The sequence below is a fragment of the Solanum pennellii genome, chromosome 3, assembly GCF_001406875.1.
Source record: "Solanum pennellii chromosome 3, SPENNV200".
NCBI lineage: Eukaryota > Viridiplantae > Streptophyta > Magnoliopsida > Solanales > Solanaceae > Solanum > Solanum pennellii.
This window is the reverse complement of record NC_028639.1, coordinates 55,454,633-55,475,436: the sequence shown is the minus strand read 5'-3', so window position 1 is coordinate 55,475,436 and position 20,804 is coordinate 55,454,633. Positions and strand designations below refer to the sequence as shown.

The 20,804-nt window shown below is 30.2% G+C and overlaps 1 pseudogene; it reads right to left on the bottom strand.

Moving 5' to 3' along the window:
- Nucleotides 1–426: 426 nt before the first annotated feature.
- On the bottom strand, nt 427–796 carry LOC107014022 (annotated as a pseudogene).
- Between the last annotated feature and the right edge of the window lie 20,008 nt (nt 797–20,804).

The window sequence follows — 20,804 nt, the reverse complement described above, 5'->3', positions numbered from 1 at the left end:
GAAATGTATGGTTGCTATAAATAAGCTAAATAATAATAGGCAATTTATGTTAGCACGTGCTAATTAAATAATAGTAGGGCATTTGAAAATTAAGCAAGTATTACACATGATAAATGATTATTAAGTGATATCTATGCAGATTTCCCCTAGCTATGGCTTCTTCAAAAGTAGAGTTTATAATATTATAGTACGAATATACGAAGAGCATGGAGAGGTAATAAAGAGTAGTTTTATTTATTAATTTGATAATATTATTAATGTAACATAGGAAGATGAGAACTTGCATATGCAAAGTTCACTTATTTAAATTTTAAAAAAAAAGGTTCATACGTGCATAATAATTTCATAAGCACGATGATACACTTATTTATTTATTTATTTATTAACCCCTTGGAAATTAATGAGGCAAAGTAGAGGGTACGTAGTTTAACAAGTGAAGCGGGTAGGATATTTCTTTCCACATCTGTTTAGTATGAGGCTCAGAGAGAGTGGTACATTCAAATTAATTCCCAGCACATTTGCTTTTATGGCTGTGCACAAGCAAACCGCGGCCTCTAGGTCCGTCAGTCCCTGGATCAAACTGCAGCATGGCGAAGTTGGTGGAGACCCGACTATTACATTCACCAAATTAAGTATATTAGCACACACACCAAGTTTCAAAGTATCTATTGAGCATGTTTGTTGAGAACCAACGCAATTTCCAGTATCATTGGTTCCACTTACAACAGCAAACAACAGGAGATTCAGTGATAGGAAAAGGGTTACTGAAGTGACTTGCAATTGTTTTGGAAGCCATATTCAAATCTAGAGAATATTAATCAAGCAGTTTATAATTCTTATGATGATGATGATGTGCATCTAACCATGGCTATTTATACTAAATTCTACTACTGTTGCACTTGAAACTATTTTTAGATATTATTACTTCAACTTAAATATTACATTAGTAGCATATATGAACTTAGTCAATTATTGTCTGCTCATCTTGATTAATTGGTAATGCATGAATAGTTACATGTTGAAAATGTTAAGGAAGCATTAAGTAGTACTACCGTATAGTAGTATAATTAGTATTAGCCACCACCAAAGGACCGGAAATGGATCTCGAGTTTGAGCTTTGAGTATAGAAAAATTCTTGATATAGAGTGTTTCCCTCTTAATAAGGTCCTACGTGGTGTGAATCCAAAATAGATAAACTTTAATACGGATAACGAACTTGGTTAAGAAACGAAAAAAATTAACATTGGACTTGGCTCACCTCCAATGTGCTCCTAATTTAATTATATTACCATTAATTTTAATTTATATTACATGTATTCAATTTAAATAAGAATTTGACTAAAATTAGAAAGGAGCTCCATCCAATAGTTTGCATGCATTCATGCTCTATAATATAGTTATTGGAAATTTAATATGCTTTTTTAGTATTAACTATTCCCGTGATCATTGACATTTCTACATACCAACTACAAGTCTGGGGCGACTCAACGAAATATGTGGCCTAAAGTTAATTCTTAAAAAAAAAAAAAAGCCTAAATATATCTCACTTATTTTATTTTATATTTTTTAATTTGATTAGGCATGAAGTTTCAAATATATAAAAAACTTTTGACACAATTCTCTAAAATTAAATGTGTGTATAAAATAAAGGGATAAGGGTCTGATATACCCCTCAACTTTGTCATTTAGAGTTGATATACCCCTCGTTATAAAAGTGGCTCTTATATACCCCTACTTATATAAAAATAACTCACATATACCCTTTTTTCTCTAACGGAAATGAAAAAAAAAATTACTTTAATTTTTTATTTGTTTTAAAAAATATATATAATTCCATAAGAGTATATTTAATCCTCCTTAAACATATACTTTTTTTGATTTTTTTTGTTTCAATGACTAATTTAGATTTATTATTTTTGATGGTTAAATTTATTTATGTTTTACTAATATTCTTGTAAAACTTATTATAGATGACCAAATTTTTTTATTCAATACAAAAATTAAATTACAATATAGACAAAAAAATAGTTAGAAATTATAACATAGCCACAAAAAATAGTTTTACGTTTTTTTTCTTTATCACAGAGGAATGAAAGAAAAAAATAAAATAAGAATAAAAAACTTAAATAATTATAATAAAAGAAGTCAAAAAATAATTTATGTATGAAAAAGAATAAAATATACCTTGAACTATGCTAGAAGAATCATATATACCCCTAAATAATTTTTAAGAAAATTAAAAGTCAAAATATATAAATTTAAAACTAATTTTTTCACTTCCTTTAAATGAAGGGTATATGTGATCTCATTTTGTAATGGCAGGGGTATATGTGAGCCGTTTGTATAACGGTAGTGGTATATATGAGCCACTTTCATAAAGAGAGGTATATCATTTCCAAATGGCAAAGTTGAGGAGTATAAATTTTTTTTATGATAGTGCGTTGAGATCATCTGCACAGACACATGGAAATCATCTTTATCGTTATATGGACCTCGCGAGTCTCCCATGGACCACGAACTCTCTCAATGCATTTATGAGAAGTATAGTGTATATACGGTTGACAAAGTACTTAATTGATATCTGAGGCATATTATTTCATGGTGTTGCATTGCATTGGATCTCATGATTATTGTCATGCCCAGAGCCTACACCCTAGACGTGGCCGACACTCGACAACCATTGTTGGCACTAAGCGAACCCTTGGACTGACTCAACTCTCAACGGAAGATTTACTCAAAAATAAATTAACCTCAATCGTAACTCAACTCATAACAACATCACTACTTAAAAATAGTTTAACTCAATAAAGTCTTAAATACTCAATAACATAACTATCAACTCAACTCTTTAAACATCACAAAGAAAATGGAAAAGACTCCTAAACTACTATTGTCTATATATGAAGCCTCTAATAAATATGATGAAAGTCGGTACAAGACCTACGACATCCTAACAAAACTGAAAGATATAAATGGAATCCTTAAGAAGGAGGAGGCTCCCCAAAAATAACTCAAACTGCAAGTGGTATCAATGAAGAACATGTTGATGACCCTGGTTATCTTTATCTGCATCATGAAAGATGTAGGCCAAATAACATCAGTACATGAAATGTACAAGCATGTAAGGGGAACTCTAAAGAACATAAATAAGCTTGAACTGATAAAAAGGAAGGACATACTCACCTCATCTCAACTCAAGGATACTCAACTCAGTTCAATATAAAAACAACAATAAAAATACATTATAAATAAAGCTTTTTAAGCGGCGTATAATAACTCAGTTGCATCTAAAAATACAATAATAAACTCTTTTACTTTTATTTGAGAGATTTTCTGACCGACAACCATCACTACGAGTTATGTGATGATACAACATCTCACCCACGCTGTCAGAACTATCCTATACCTTGCCTAAGTATAAGACATCCTCAACTAAGTGGATCTACTACGCTATGCTTAAAAGACAATAAGAAATCATCTAAAAAGTATGACCTTTTCTACCTACGTTGACATACATGGTTTATAAGGACTTTGAGTTGTTTGAAGTCATCCCTATACCGGTGCTCAATATTCTTCCCAATAATAACTCATGCTCATATGTTTAAAAAACATTTTCTCATCCTCAATCCTTGAGATTATTACTCAAAAGGTTTTCTTAAAAGAGATTATACTAAAAACTCCTCGTGAACTCATTTGAAAATGGATGCTTCCTCTCATTTTAAACGTAAAAGAGTTTACTCTTGAGAATGCTTGGTTCCCATATATTCATTTTTTAAAAATATGAAACTCAACTACCATCATCCTCTCAAGTACTCAAATATTGAAACATTTTTTTTAAAAAAAAAAAAGTTTGCAAAAGAATTCTTTAAAATGACTCAAAAAATTCCCTCGAAATTTACTCTTAACTCTATCTTGAGTTTGAAATGTAAATTCAAGAAGTATGATCCGTATATATAGGATCACACAGTGATTATTGAAGACTTAGGTAGTTGGAAATAAGCAACGAGTGAAGACTCATATTAGAGAACACTAGTGCGATGTGGAGATGGAATTAGATTTTCACTACAACAAATATGATATATAGCCACGAAATTATTAGCTATGACATCAAATTCGTCACTAATTATTCGCTTTTAGTGACAAAATTTACTTTTCGTGCTTAAATATATGAGACACATACTTTTAGTGACGAAACATAAGAATTCATCGCAAATTTTTGTCCACAAAAATTTCCCACCAAAAAATTATTTGGCGCCATTTTGTTAAGTGGCGTTAGTCACGAATTTAAAGTTATCGGTGACGTATTGTTTCGTCACTAGTAGTGTATGTAATTTATGACAAACTACGACATCAAATTCGTCACTAATTATTCCCTTTTAGTGAAAAAATTTACTTTTCGTGCATAAATATATGAGACACATACTTTTAGTGACGAAACATAAGAATCCATAGCAAAATCAATTGCCGTCATTTGTTAAGTAGTGTTAGTCACGAATTTAAAGTTATCAGTTGACACATTATTTCGTCACTAATAATGTATCTAATTCATGACAAAATATTTTTTGTCTTATAATTTATTAATTTTTGGACACAAAAAAATTTCATCTACAAAAATATGTTGTTACAATAACCACAAATTAGAGTTCGTAGTTAAATATTATAAATTTTAGCTATGAAAATTTATATTTTATTATGATATTCATTTCGTCACTAATAATATAAATAATTGGTGACAAATATTTTATTGTCTCTAATCAATATATGATTTGGTGACAACAAAAAAATTGTCACAAAATATGTACGGTGTTAAATAGCGACGACTTAAAATTTTTAGTGAATAAATAAACTATTTGCTACGAAGAAAATGCATAGCTAAATACAATTTTTTTTTTGCTGCAATTGTTCATAATTACAAATGACAACTTACAAAAAGAATAATACAAGTGCTTCATAAGAAGTAGACATAGTCCATTCGTTAACTGACAAGTGAAAATATTAAAACCATGAATTTGGTCGATTTTGTAAAAACGAAAAAGTTTAAATACATCTGTTTTCTTAAATTACACAATTATAAAATGCATCATTTGAAATACAATTCGGGTTATAAATATTGTGAGTGAGCATGGTTCTACCAATAGATCACTAATATTTGTTAGTTTAACACTTTTATTTTTTATTTGACACACTTTTATTGAAAAGCACGATAATAAAATAATTTGTCAAGTCTTTGTACGAATTTTGTGCATGTCTATTGATTTGTTATTGGTAAACTACATAGATTAAGTCGATCTATATGCTTTTGTCTATAAATATGTACATATTCAATAGTAATTCCACACACGTATGTAGAGTAACTATACCGAGATAACATCGACTTACAAACTTTGACTTTGCAAAGGTGCAATATATTTCATGAATTTCTATTAATTTTTCCATCAGTGTGAAAATTGAAACAAACTAAAAAATGAAAGCACATATAAAAGAAATGAAATAACGAGGATTTCAGATTTATTATGATGAAGTACTATAGTTGTTGGTATCGATGCTCAACTTGAACTGATTATTCATTTTTTTAATAAAATCAAAAGTAGAATTTAAATAAATTTATTATTGTACTGAATAATTTTTAAAATTTACAAAATAAATAAATGAAATGAGAAAATTGTACAGATATATTTAAAGATATTTAAAAAATATATAGTTTAATTAAAATATAATCTACATTTGAATGAATTGTGGGTGGTAAATTTCTTGCATTTGTGTATGAGCATAAATAATCATATAATATATTATTTCTACAAAAGTTAAATTTGAAAAAAGTGAATGAAGTATAAAATAAAACAAAAATGAACAACAAGAGAGAGTTGGTCTGATGGTAAACACTCTTCGTTTCCAACCTTAAGGTTCTGAGTTCGATTCTTGGCCAATGTTGAAAAAAATTGAGATGGGAGGGGGGGGNGGGGGGAGTAAGATATATAAATTTTTTTATCATATATACATTTTAAAACAAAATAATTTTTTGTATATAAAATATATATCATTCGTGACGAAATTAATTATTTTTCCGCTACAAAATATATATAACTTTTGATACAATTGATTTCGTCACTGATTGAAGTAAAATAATTAGCGACGATATAATTTTATCGGTAGTAATAACCTTTTTAGTGACAAAGCATGCTATTAACTACAAAAAATATACTTTTTACAACAAGTAAATTTGTCAAAAATGATTAAGCATTTGGTGAGGATTTTTCTTTTTGTAGATAATATAATACTTTTAGCGACGAAACACTAAATTGTCTTTGTATACTTTTAGTGACACACATTTAGAGACGACTGAGTGACAAATTATTTTTCGTCACACAACATTTTTAATGACGCAATATGATTTATTAATGACGAATTTATTTGTTCTTGATAATCGAATTTGTTGTAGTGTTTGGTCGCAAAATATTTTGAGGCAGATGACTTCGTATCCTCTACGCGACTCGGAAAGGGGTGATTATTTGGGGGACTGAAATTCTAAGAGCCTCCGCGACGCGGACCTGAGCACTATTATTTGCCTGATCTTTTCCTCTCCTCCCGAACTCAATTCAACTCATACCCACCGTATATCTAAAGTCAAAATTCTCGAATTTTCATTACTCAAATAGTTGTAGCGATACCCAAACAAAGAACTATCAATTAACTCAACTCACTTGCAAACTCTTGCCTCAAGAACTCAAATCATCACTGAATTACCAATTAAATTCAAGAACTTCTCAAGAACTCAATAATTTGACAGCAAGAATGAATTTCTGGGTAAAAGATTACATGATTTGCGTGAGAGAAAACACATCCAACACGTGACATAGAATGCATTATTCAAAAAAAATTAAATATCCCAAAAAACGATGATGTTAGTCGCTTTATTGCAATGCTTCCAGTTGTTTTTTGAAAATTGTCAAGTAAAAAAGCGACCCATTGGAAAGCACAACTTTTTCGTCGATTTTGACCAAAAAAGCAACGCAGTTCATCTCTTTTTTGTCCTTTTTGTTATTTTTAGTAGCATATAAATCATGTGAAAAAAATTTAATTTGCTCACGAAATTTAAAATATTTCTAAATAAATATCATGTTCGATTAAAAAATATTTTTTTTATATTTTGTACACACATTGTAACGATATGTTTCTTTGTTATGGAAAAGCTAACGGGAAAGAAATTTGAGCTAGAAAACCTTTTTTTTTGTAGTATTTGGAAATTCTAGGTTAGGCCAGACTTGGACGAAATCTGAGGCTGGGAAAGTCTAGAGAGATCTGGTAGTGAATTTGGAATCTAATTATGAATTTGATCACATGAGCGGATAGTCAAGTCGTTAAGGAGCTTGTACGACTTTACAAAATCGAATTCGGGGGAGTATAACTTTTGAAACCGAGCTTAGTATGAAAGGGTAGTTTCTGAACGTTTAGGGTTGAATATGTATTTTGAAATGAGAGCTTGAAATTTAAATTCCGAGTTTTTGTCTCGGTGCAAGCCGTTAGGGCGGGATTGTTCCCGTAATGGCAAGGTCGATGTGGTGGGTTGGATCCCGCTATGGCGGGCCAATCGCGACTTAAGTCAGGAAAAAATTCCAAAATCATTTTTTCCTGTAAAACTTCATTCTTAAGAGATAGGAGACAATCCAGGGTGATTTCTTGACAGTTTTCCACGACTTCTAGTGCTAAAGTTAAGGATTTTTATATTTCGATTCCTAGAACTTAGAATCTTGGATAATTATCATTGGAGAGGGTTTTGGCCTGAAGTTAATGGTGGGAAAAAGTCCTAGATGAACATTAGGATCATGGGTTTGGTCTTGGGTTATTAAGATTATTATCCAGGTAAATTAGACCTTGTTTATTGATCCTTGGTCAAATTAATTGTTTATAGACCAAGTATGACACTCCAAATTATTTTTAAGTTAAGACTTGAATAATTCTTTGCAAAGTAAGTTTTTACCAAAAATTTTTCTTAAGAGTTAAGGTTATTAAATATATCACCTTGAATTCCGAAAAAAATTAAAGATATTCATTCAAGTCATTCCTTAGTTCTTTTAAGTTTCGGGTCAACTTCAAATGATCATACCTTTTAGCACAAGATGAGTTAGGAGACCCATAAGATTTCAAATGAAAGGTCTTAGAATCCTCTTTTCAAAACCACCGAGTTTGCTAATTTTTAAGCTCGTATGAGTAAGATATGCTCGTTTGAAGTCGGGTTGTCCAAATAAAGAAAGTTACCCAAAAATATGAGAGGTATTTTGTTGTTTTCTTTACCCAATCGAATTTAAATGTTTTTAGTAAGGTTTTAGGAGTCTAAACTGGTTAGAATCAATATCATTCATGCCCAAATTTAGAATTTTAGAGAGAAGATTCAAGAGGAGAAAAAGTTCAAAGTTTCGAACGTTCATTCAAGAAATTCAAGATTTCACCAAAAACCTAGTTCTTTGACGTATGTAAGCTTCCATAGTGTATGGATCATTCATCCACACACCAATCATAAGTTTCTTTTGTGAATCTATCCATAAATATTGAGAAATTTAATTTCTTGATGAGTTCTTGATAAGTGTTCTTGAAATTTCCTTATTAATTAAGTTTTGATGTAGGTTACTACTTGGTTCAACTTCAAATGACCATATTTCTAAGAATATAAAGAGTTACGTGGGTCATATCCTATCAAATTAAAGGTATTTGAATCTACTTTTCAACACCATCAATTTTGCATAAATCTAATTTTTGAGTAAAAAGTTATGACTATTTTAGTAATCTGATACAGTGTTGTCACGAATTAGCCGACGTGAAAACATTAAAAAGCATTGTTTTTGTCTTTTTACCTCCAAAAAACCCTAAACAAATTTCTTGACTAATAAAACGCTAAAAAATATAAGATTTTCATCTTTTAATCCATCATTCTCTTCTCTCTCAAACCCTAGGGCAAAACCTAAGGAAAGATTCTTTCAATCTTTTTCAAGATTCTTCTTTAAGATAAGTCTTTCTCCAAGAATTCATTCTTTTCAACTCAAATTCCTCCATATAATTGTGAATCACTAATGAAAATCATAATTCTTGGCCATAAAGATTTCAAGAGACTAATTCAAGAATCTCAAAGAAGGTTTTCTTGATTGTTTACTTTCAAGCTGGGATTTTAAGGCTTCTAATTAAGTTCTTCTTTAATGTTACTAGTTCTTCCTCACACCCTACATCTTCTTTCAAATCAATAAAAGAGAAATCTAGGATTCTTCTCAGATTTGAGTATTCATGAGATAAGTTGATTTGAGTTCTTGAGTTCACAGTTATTTTAAAGATTTTATTCCTAATTATTGAGTTTCCATGTTTTTATTGAGATTCTTTAGTTAAATAGTTCATGTCTATAATTCAGTATGAACCCTATTTTGAGTTATAAATTTTAAGAAGTTTTTTCAAAGCGAGCACTTTAGTTTTGGACTAAGTTTTTAGGAAGTAAGTATAAGAATGAGAAGTCTTATACATGAGTTCAATATTATTATGAAGACTCCCGAGTTGAGTCTTTCATGCCCATAAATTTTGCATGAACTCCATACATTGAGAATCTTTGAGAGGAGTAGTATCTCCTAATTCTAAGTCTTTGAGCATTAAGTTTCTAATTGTTTTGAGATTATATTCCTACTTATGAGACTACTACATATTACCCATGAAGCCCTTGAGTTGAGTTGTTCATGTCCATAATTTCGCATAAACCCTATGATTCAAGGAGTCTAGATATGAGTAGTATCACTGAGACTTAAGTTCTAAATATTAAGATTCTTTATTGCTATTAAGATCCCTAAGTTGAGTCGTCCATGTTAATAATTCTACACGAACCCTATGATTTGAGTTATAAGTTTTAGAAAGCTTTTTAAAGCCAACACTTGAGTTCTTAAAGTAAGTTTTGAGAAAGTAAAGATAAGTTTTGCGAAAAGAGTTTTATTAAAGATGATTAGTATGACAATCGAATACGCCATCATATTATAATATGATTTTGAAATGTTTTTGAGAAAGAGCATACTTGAGTTCATTTTCTTTAAAATTATATATGGAAACTAATTATTCCCAAGAGTAAATGTTCTCGCATTTAAGATAAGAGAAAACTAAGATCCAGAAGAGTTTTGAGCAGTTTAAGTACCATATTTTAACAGAAAGATTTTTGAGTAATTATCTCAAACCACAGAAAAAAATATGTTTCTGAACGTATGAGCTAGTATATTTTGGGAGTAGTATTGAGCACCGATATGGGGGAGAGTTCAGATATCTGACAACCCCTATAAACCATGTAGTCAACGTGGGTACAAAGGGTCATACTTTGCAGATGATTCCTTAATGCTTTTTAGTATAGACTAGTGGATCCACTTAGTAGTAGGTCTTATACATGACAAAGTATAGGGTAGTTCTGACAGCGTGGCCGAGACGTTGTATCATCACATAGGTCATAGTAATGGTTGTCACTTGGAGCTTATATACATATTTTAGTTTGTATTTTCATATACAAGCAGATTTATCTTGTATCCTTGTATACAAATTGAGTTACTATTGTATTTTTTTAATACAATCGAGTTATTTTCTACTATTTAAAAAGTTTTTCGTATATAACACCTCTTTTGTTGTTATCTTAACTTGAGTATCCACAGTTGAGTATTTTGAGTTGAATATCATATCTTTGAGTTGAGTATAATATCTTTGAGTTGAGTATCTTATTCTTCAGGTTAGTTGAGTGAGTTGATAAGAGGTAAGTATGTTTCCTTTTTATCAAGTTCAAACATATATTTATGCTTTAGAATTTCCCTTACATGCTCGTACATTCCACGTACAGAGCCATTTATCGTGCATCATTTTGTGATGCAGATACAGGTATTTAGGATCATCAACAAGCAATTCGTTGAGGTCATGTGATATTCCAGTCACCTTTGGTGAGCCTTCTAATATTCCGGAGGACTTCATCTTTATCTTACATTTAGTAGTTTTGAGAGGTCATGGGTCTTATCTCGATATCCTTCTGTAAAGTAGAGTCTTCATAGATAAATAGAGTTAAGGAGTTTCTGTATTTACTTTTATTTTGAGTATTGTACATACTTTTAAAAAGGTTGAGTATTTGAGTTTATTGAATTTATTTCAGTTTTAAGCTTTTGTATGCTTGAATTATTCTTCCACTTCTAGCCAGCTAGGACGAGGGTTTGCTTGGGGGATCAACAATGGTTCTCGAGGGTTAGGCACTTTCAAGGTATAGGCTCAGGTCGTGACACCAAGACAAGTGGAAAGAATCCGAAAAGGAAAGACTCAAGTGTATTAGGAGGATTCAAGCTTGGTTTGAGGTAGGTAATGGTTTGATTTCCTGTTTGTGTAATATATGTCGGTTGATTGCTACGTTATATTACAGGCGTGTATGTGAATAGGGAAATGGGAACCAATCTAATGAAATGATGATGTGTCAACAATATATGTCACGAACTTGTTACTTGATTGTATGATTGAGTATTATTCATTATAGATGTGATTATAATTGTGGTTGTGCTAATTGGATCGGGTGTCACATTCTGACACATGTATTAGATCGGGTGTCACATTTCAACACATATATTAGATTGAATATCATGTTTCGACACATATATTAGATTGGGTGTTAAGTTTTGAAACAATAATAATTTGGGGGATGGGTTCCATGAGACTACCATTTGTGATAATTGTGTTATACCTTATTTTCATTCAAATTAGAATACTGTATGTTGCTCCTAAAATGATAACTGAACTGTATTTTGTGTAAGTGTGATTATTGTGTTGTAATTGTTCGTCCATTACTAAAAAACAATGTTTAGCGACAGATATTAGCGACTAACACTATTTCGTCACTATAATGACGAATTTGTGATGGAATAACCATTTTGTTACAAAATTAACAAATAATATTTTGATTTAGAATATAGCAACACATTTACAACAGAATATATAATCCGTCGCTAAATATTAGCACAAAAATTTGGCGCCTCATTTTCCCTACAGATTTAGTAACAAAGTAGTGGTGACAAATTTAATTAATATTGGGCGACGGAATAAGTGACCAAAAAAAGGTTGTTAAACTATCAAATATATTTTTTATAAAATTATATTATATAGTGACGAAAATATCCGTCAATATAATTTTTCTAAATATATATATTTTTTTGAAAGCGACGGATTTTAGAATCCGTCACTAATTCCGTTGCAAACTCAAATTTCAGATTTCCATTACTCTCATTTAATCTCATCCGTTCATCATAATTTATCAAACTCCAAGAGTCAATCTCATCGGCTCATCCGAATTTATCAATTGTCCTGATTTAAGACCCTTGCTTTCCCATCTTATACAAAAGATCCGAAATCCCTAATTTTCTTCATTCTCTTCCTCTCCTCTACAAGTCCGCTGCCCAGGCCTTGTTTGCCTTCTTCTTCGTTCTTCTTTTTGGCCTTTGCAGCCTGGAGAACGAGTAGTGAACAACAATGGTGAGCTCTGGAAGACTTAAAACGACCATCGAATCTCCTTCGCTGGCAGAAGCTCCAATTGGCGAGCAATTAGGCGACCAGGTGGTCTCCGTCCGGCTACAGCAGCAACACAAAGATAGCGCCATCAATTGCCTTCCTCTCCGACGAAGAAGGACAACAACTTTAGCTACATGCAGTGAGCAGCAATGGTGAGCACCGGCAGCATCCAGATCCAGCGAGCAACATAGGAACAAAATCTAGGGAGAACACAACAACAATTTCAGTCATAGGAGCTCTATGAGGATTTTAGGTGAAGAAACGCTTTCCTTCAATGCTCTCTAAATAAAGCATTCTTATCATATCTTTTATCGAAACACTAAGAGCTTAAAGGAATAAAATGACAACAATTCTTATGTAATTTGGTTTATCTATTTCTTGAAAGATATATTAAGGCAATTGTTCCAAAACAAGTAATCTATGGCTTTCATGAGAATGATGTTAGCTTAACTTGAGTTTCTTTAACTCAAGTCAGATGCCACCTCTTGACGTTTGTGGGAGATAGTAAGCAATCAAAATATGTGATTTGATTGTTTTTTTTTCTTCAAGTGAAACTTATAGATAGGGTAAAATCAACAGAAGCAATTCGAGTAGTTCAAAAGGATATGTACGTTTGTTCTGTACAATATGGTGGCGTTTCTATAAGATCCATCAAAGACCAATGTGTTCTTCTATTCATTGTCATTATCCTTGATTCCCTCAACTTTGTGTTAGCCATTTTATATTTGTCTCCTTTATGCCCCCTTTCCCCCTTTTCAGTTCACATTGAAACTGGTGCATTTAGGTGTATAAAGATAAATTGTTATTCCAAGTGTATCATTATGTTGGCGGGCGTGAAGTTGTTGTTGGACTCACACGGGTGACTCTATCTCAATTGAAGAATATCGCAGAAAACTTGTAAGTATATATTTCACAAATTATATAAGTACTATCTTTAGGTTGTATGATATATACACCTCTATCTAAGCACACATTACACAATATATATTATTGTATCTATAGGTGATTTATCTTTTGTATAGGCTATTGAAAAGGATTGAGATCCAACACCAAGCGAGTTACATTTGCACGTCCATACACATGGTCATGATGAAAAATCTTTTGTTGATGAGCGCTCTCAAATTGTCCATGTAAGTCGAATACATTGAAACCTATCTTAAAATATACATGTAATTGCTAATTAGAAGGAGAAACTCTCTCTCTAATTCTTGTTTAGTTTCTTCTTTTTTTTCTTAGCTTACTGTTTCGTGTTTCGTGAACCTGTTGTATGCTTGGGATTTATGTGTTTGTGATTTGTTGACTCTAACTGATTTGTCTTCTTAAGCTGGAATGTCTTAGTCACAGTTTGAGTCCTTCTGTTTATTTATTAATCAAGTCTTTGCCATGTGAATTCCTTTCTTAATTCTTTGTAGTATTCAAGTGTTCATTTCTTTGTTTAATTTGCTCACTGTAAACATTAATTGTTAATTTTGACTAACTTTTTTTGTTATTATTTAGGAGTCAAATGTGATGAATTAGTAGAAATCCGATTAATTTATCATGAGTAGTGGTTAAATTTATCTAGAATTAATTTTTATAACTTTTACATGATTTTAAGTCATTGTACATTTGTTGTTTCATTTTCATCCTCCTTGGATGTTCATTGTTTGTTATTGAGGAATGATTTAGATGTAATATTGTTGCTATACTTATTTTGGGTTCTAATTCCTTTTTTTTTTTGTATCATGTGAACTCATGTGGAGTCCAAATTGGACTCGAATATATTTCCCTTCGCATTTCTAATGAGCCGTGAAAGCTCAAGTCCTTCTCATCGAGTCAATCCTTGACTATCACTGGGAAGCCAGAAGATGCTCTATTGTCTATCTTCAATAAGGAGATTTCCATCATATTAAATTTCAGTTTGTACAATTCAGATAAGATGCAAAAGTAATTACCAAGATAAGTCTGAAGAGGGAGAATTTTCTCAAAAGAAGATTAAGGAAAAAAAAGTAATACAAGAAGTTGACAGTCATTTATAATTCGTATTCTCATTTAGTTAATCCAAGAGGGTGATGATAGTAACCATTAAGCAAAATCGAGAAAAGGCAACATAACAAAACAATCTTACATGCATATACTTCTGTGTAGTTTACGTTACGATGATACTCGTTGGGACTTATTGTTTCTATGTTTCATTGTTTATGAATTTTTTCTAAAGGAGTTATGGCATAAAGTGCCTGTTATAGACCATAGCAGTAAACTGATCAGGTAGCTATTTTTTTTCTTGATATTTATATGAATTACATTTGTTTGGTCTTGAAACATCTGAAATCATCCAAGATTGTCTGAACTTTGAGGTGTCAATTACAGTGTGTTTTTTTGTTTATTTTTCTATTTAGTTTTTTCACAACAAAAAATGGTCAAAATTATCCTTATCATATTATAAATGACTCAAAAATATTTTTCTTTTCCCTTATGGGATTACTGATGAAGTTTTGGTTTAGGTCCATATCTACTTTCTAAGTTGTCTCCTCATGTGTTTGTTGGGGACTAGTGTATAGTTGTAGGCTTATAGCATGTATTCTTGAATACTGTGTTGTACGTAATTATCATTTCACTATTTTTAATCTAAGTTTAAATGTAATGTATATGTAATGTATGTTAGCTAAAAAAGTATAGTACATTTAGTTAATCTAAAAGGTTCCGTATGTTACTGCACTTTCTTTTAAATATAATTTTGTTACTAATTTTCTCCGACCAGTAACGTTCAGATTTTGTTTTCCGATTAACTGACCGTTGGATCGGGCTGAAATTTGGACTGAGTGTTCCTGACATCTTGGTGGTTGATTTGAGTGGAGATCGGATTCGGAGGTCAGAAAGATCCTATTTTAGGTCCCGAACAGAAGCTGGGTTTGGGTGGTGTTTCTTTCTATTTATCTTTTGTTGGTGTAGTTATTGTTTGTTCTCTTTTGGCACTTGTTGTGTAGCCATAAAAAGAATATTTGTAACCCTCTTATTGGTATAGTGAAGCAATTCGGATCTTGTCGATCCCGTGGTGTTTACCTTCGGTTTGAAGGGTTTTTTCCACGTTAAACTTGGTGTTCTTTATTGTTAGATTTTCGGTTTCATCTTTTCGTCACAATGCATACAATAGTAAATAGTTCACAATTATGATCAAAAAGAGAATGAGAAATGATGGAACTCACTACACTCTGTGACATAGGACTTAATACACCAAAGGCTATTAAGAGGAAGTGATACAAATTGTAAGGCCCTAAATAGTTATACCGTGTATATAGATAAAATATTATATATTATCTAATATTTAGAAATATAATAAATTGAACACTCTCAGACACAACAAAAATAGGTGAGCGTGCGAATTTATAACTTTTGAGGTCTGAGGTTGATCCTCAATAGCTGAGTTTTTATATATAAGCACAATATTTTTATAAAGATAAAATCAAAGAATACTATTCACTATTATACTTTTGATTATTTCTCAACTAGTCTTTTAGAAAATTTTAAATAGTTAAGAATCTTATTAATAGAAAAGGTAAATATGAAAAAAAAAAAAGTTTCAATAATTAGGTTGAACTTTCAAACATTCAATTATTTTGAATCATGATAAAAGTCTCAACAATTCACTTGGGCTGTTTGGAAAATCACTTGGTAATTGGAATTAGTGTAATTACTAAGGTAGTAATTACTAGCCTAGTAATTACACTGACATATTTGGTTGTCACAGTATAATTACACAGTAATTACAAATGTCATGTTTGAATGTCACAGTGTAATTACACATGTTCTATTTTGATGCACAATCGCAATCATAAAATTACAATAAATTTTAAATATAAAAATTAATTATTTAAAATTTATACTAGACAAATAAGAAACTTTAGACATTAAATTAAATATTTAAGATATATATTCTTTTTTAAAAATATATTAAATAATAAACATATTTTCTGTAACTAATATTATGAAAAAATAATTGATTTATATTTTTTTTTAAATTAATATATTTCAATCGAATTGATCGTAACAACTAAAAGTATGAAGTTTCTACGAACATCGTGAAACATAAATTATTAAATGTTTGACAAAAATATAATCTATCAAGTCAATTAAAAAATGACGTTCCATGTAAATTCAACATTACTAAGGCCTCATTTGTTTCCGTTAAGTTTAAGAGGTCTGAATTTGAATACACATCTTAATATTAAGATTTGTATTAAGATTCAGGTGTTTTGATCTGAATACACATTTGAATATTAAGATGTGGTTTCTAAAACTGAACACTAAATAATTAATACTGTTTGTTTTTAATATCTGTGAAATTAACATTAAATTAATAAAATATCATAAAAATTTATTTTAACAAAATATATCGCTTTTGATAAAAAAAAAGTTCTAAAAGTTTTAATAATCATGATTTGGAAGTACAATTTTTTTTCATTCAAAAACCTTGATAATGTCAATACACCAACAGTGTTCCTGACAAGTCAATAAAAAAAATTATTAATATAATAAAAACTGATTTATGAAAACTTGCCAGTTCAAGAGGGAAAAATGGTGTTTGATTGAGAAAAGAGAGAAAGAAAGTTTTTAGTTATGAGATAAAAAGGCACGCTTAAAGCAGAGAAGCGATTATTTATTATCTGATAACTTATTAAATGAGTTTGAAATAAAACAAATAAACTTAATGGGCTGAATCTGAATGATTCAGATTCAGACCTAAATATCAAACATACTTAATAGGCTGAATCTGAATGATTAAGATTCAGACCTCCATTAAGTGCAAACAAATGAGACCTAAAAGAAATGAAATCGAAAATATAGCATAAGTTATAAATTCAAAACAAACAATTTAACATAATACTCTTATAACAAATATCAACATAGCAATAAATATGATTTATTGTTTTTTTCTTAATAAATAAAATGTAAGTCTATACCTTACTTAACAATAAATTCTATTTTAATTCAAAAATTAGAATACTAATAAAATTAGGCTAATGAAAAAATAGCATGGCATAAAATAAATAGATAATACGAAAAAATTACATAGAATCACGTAAAGTAAGGTTGGGAACAAAAAGAAAATGAAATATAATAATATAAAATAAAAAATAAACTTTTTTTACAAATTTATAGAATAATAAAAATAAAAAAAGAACTTAAAATACTAGAAGTAAAAAAAATAAAATAAAAAAATAAAAATTGAAATAAGAAAAAATTAAAAAAAAAGGTAATCAGGTGATAACTAAATCATGTAATTATAGCAATTCACACCCTATGTGAATTGTAGAATGTAATTATCCCCTGTCAATTATATCAATTATCTGCTGACCAAGTAATTATTTGTCCTTCCAAACAGGACAAGATGGTGTAATTACACCAATTACACCAAATCTAATTACTAGGGTGTCCTTCCAAACAGGTCTTAATATGAAATAAAGAGAGTATTTTTATTGACTTTTCTCCATTAATTTTGATTTATACTTGATAAAAGTTTTATAATTTAGTTATTAATGTAATTTAATTCTCTCGATTTGTTTTTCGGAATTACGCGGGAAGTAAATATTAAATGATCCGTAGTTATAGGGGGGGGGGGGTTTCATAATTAATAACCGTTTTTTTTTAAATTAACCGTCGCGACCATGATGAATATTTTTACAAGTAGAAACAAAAGAAAAAAACTTGTATGAATTAAGAAATGACGAAGAGATATGGAATACTGCGGAAGAAATTGGAAAAACTGGAATCGGATCTCCATCTGCTCTTTACATTCCCACCGGATTCCGCGACTCACGAGATTCTCTCTCACGCCATTGAACAGCAACTTGAATTTTTAAATCATCTGTTGGGTGCAGAAATCACTTCGTCCCCGTCCAAGCCACGACACTTGTACCACATTGGTCGCAGACTCAACGAACTTGAAACGGTCTTTGATCTTCACTCACAGCAACAATTAGACGGAAATAATATGAATGATCATGATGCTGCTTCGGTCTGTTCTTGTAGCGAATCGTGTATTAATGATGATGGAGAGGCTGCTGTAGAGCGTGACTCTGATCCGGTTAATTATGACGTTCCGGAGGATTCACCTGTTAAAGATATTGAGGAAGTTGATGTTACAAATGGGAGGTATTTTGGAGTATTAGGGTGTGGGGTGATGATGGGAGCAGTTTGCGTGGGATTTGTTATGCTGAGATTTTATGATTCTTTTCTTGTAATTCAGCCTTCAGGTTTTCTTGTTCCTACTTAGTTTATCATTAGAATCAGGAACCTTTTTTTATTAAATTTAATTGCTGATGTATCTGCTACTATTACTTCTAATTAAGTAGTATTTATTTTATATTTGAATGGTCATATGTATATAGCACGTACTTCTAATGTTATTATATATTAGATAGATGAGCAAGAAAATATGATTTATTGTAAAAGAGGATCTTATAAAGCATTTGGTATTGAGGGAACTTGTCTAGTAGGGGATAATTTTGTACCTTCACCATCTTTTAATAGCAGTAATTCTAATTTGCTCCATACTTATCCTTGATTTTTCTATGACAGTTAATTATACGATTATATCCCTAGAATATGTTACAAGCATAAATTATCTTGCGAATAGAAATAAGAGTAGAAAGATTAGGATCTAATATAATAATATAATATAACTGATGAAATTAATTTTATCCCCTAAAAGTTAGTACGGTGGAAAAATTCAAAATTTGTAAATCAGCTTGATAAAAGATAGTGAATAGAAGGGATGCTGTGTGGCCGATGGCAAATTTATAATAGGATGGTTGGAAATAAAAGTTCACCCTAATAGCCTATTAGAATTTTTTTTAAAAAAAACATATAATAATTCTAATGGTTTAGACTACTGTTGACATTGCTTAAAGTACATTAAGCATGTTTTAGTCCTAAAAGGTAAATATTTATTTTTTTTAAAATTAAAAATACTTACTCTTGTTATTATATAAATTTATTTAAATTGAAAAGTTATACAAAAATTTATTTTTATGATTCAATAAAATAAAATGAAGAATATTTAATATTTTTTTATCTAAAAAGGACTAATATATTTTTTCCATATTGAATACTTAAATACTATTTATTCATAAAAATATGAATAAACTAATATATTATCCAACCCATTGATTATCCATATTAAATATGAGTGAATTGAATTATTACCTATTTTAACATTTATCACCTTTTTAACAATCTATCCATTTATCATCACTGGATTAGATATAGAGATTGCTCCACCGTGACATAAATCATCACCAATTAATAACTTCAATGACGACTTGTTATAACATTTCGCTTTGCTTTCATCACACGAAGAATATTTGATATGCATATGTTCTATGTAATTAATTGGAAGTTGGAGGGGCTAAGTATTGGGCCGACCATCATACCTTGACCATGCCAGATGACATGAGAAAATTAAATTCGCCATCTCCATTTCTTTATTGAAATAAGACACAACTTAAAATGTTATACCACGTGCAACATCTTATTGAAAATTACGAGAATTCACATGGCAATGACTAATGCAAAATAAATCAATCGGTATGCTTCTTCCGTCCGAAATTATTTGTAATTGTTGTGTTTATCGAAAGTTAATTTGATTAATTTTTAAAGGTAAATTAGATTATATTAATTCGATATTTTAAACAAAAAAATTTAGATATTCTAAAACTATATGAAAAGAACTATAAATTACAATTTTTTTTTGCATATTAATATGATTAAAAAATATATTTTAATATGTTAGTCAAAATTTTTATTCTTTGACTCTAAAAATAAAAATCATGGCAAACAAAATCGAAGGAGTAGCATTTAGTAAACTTTTTTCGTTTTTATCTTTATTGATATTTGTAGAGAGTTTTAATATCCTAAAATATAAAACTTTTCATTAGGAATTCAAATTCAATTGAGTTGATTCGGAATATCCTAAAAAGACTATTGCAAAATCAAAAAGTTCCAAAAAAGATTAAAGCGTACTCCACTTGATAAAATTTCATTGTTTATCAATCAAAATTGGATTACTTTTTGAATTCAACTGAACAGCTAGTGGCCCATAAAAGTCAGAACCCCACATGCTTTAACCTCATCTTCTTTCATACACAATTCCAATCTGAAGATTCTCTCGTCTATGATTTTGTACGCCGCATTTCAAGGCCATATTTGTAAAAACACACATCCTGTGCGCGGCCATTTAACCAATCCACCTAAGTTATCTACAAATTTGTTACCCATAATACCCC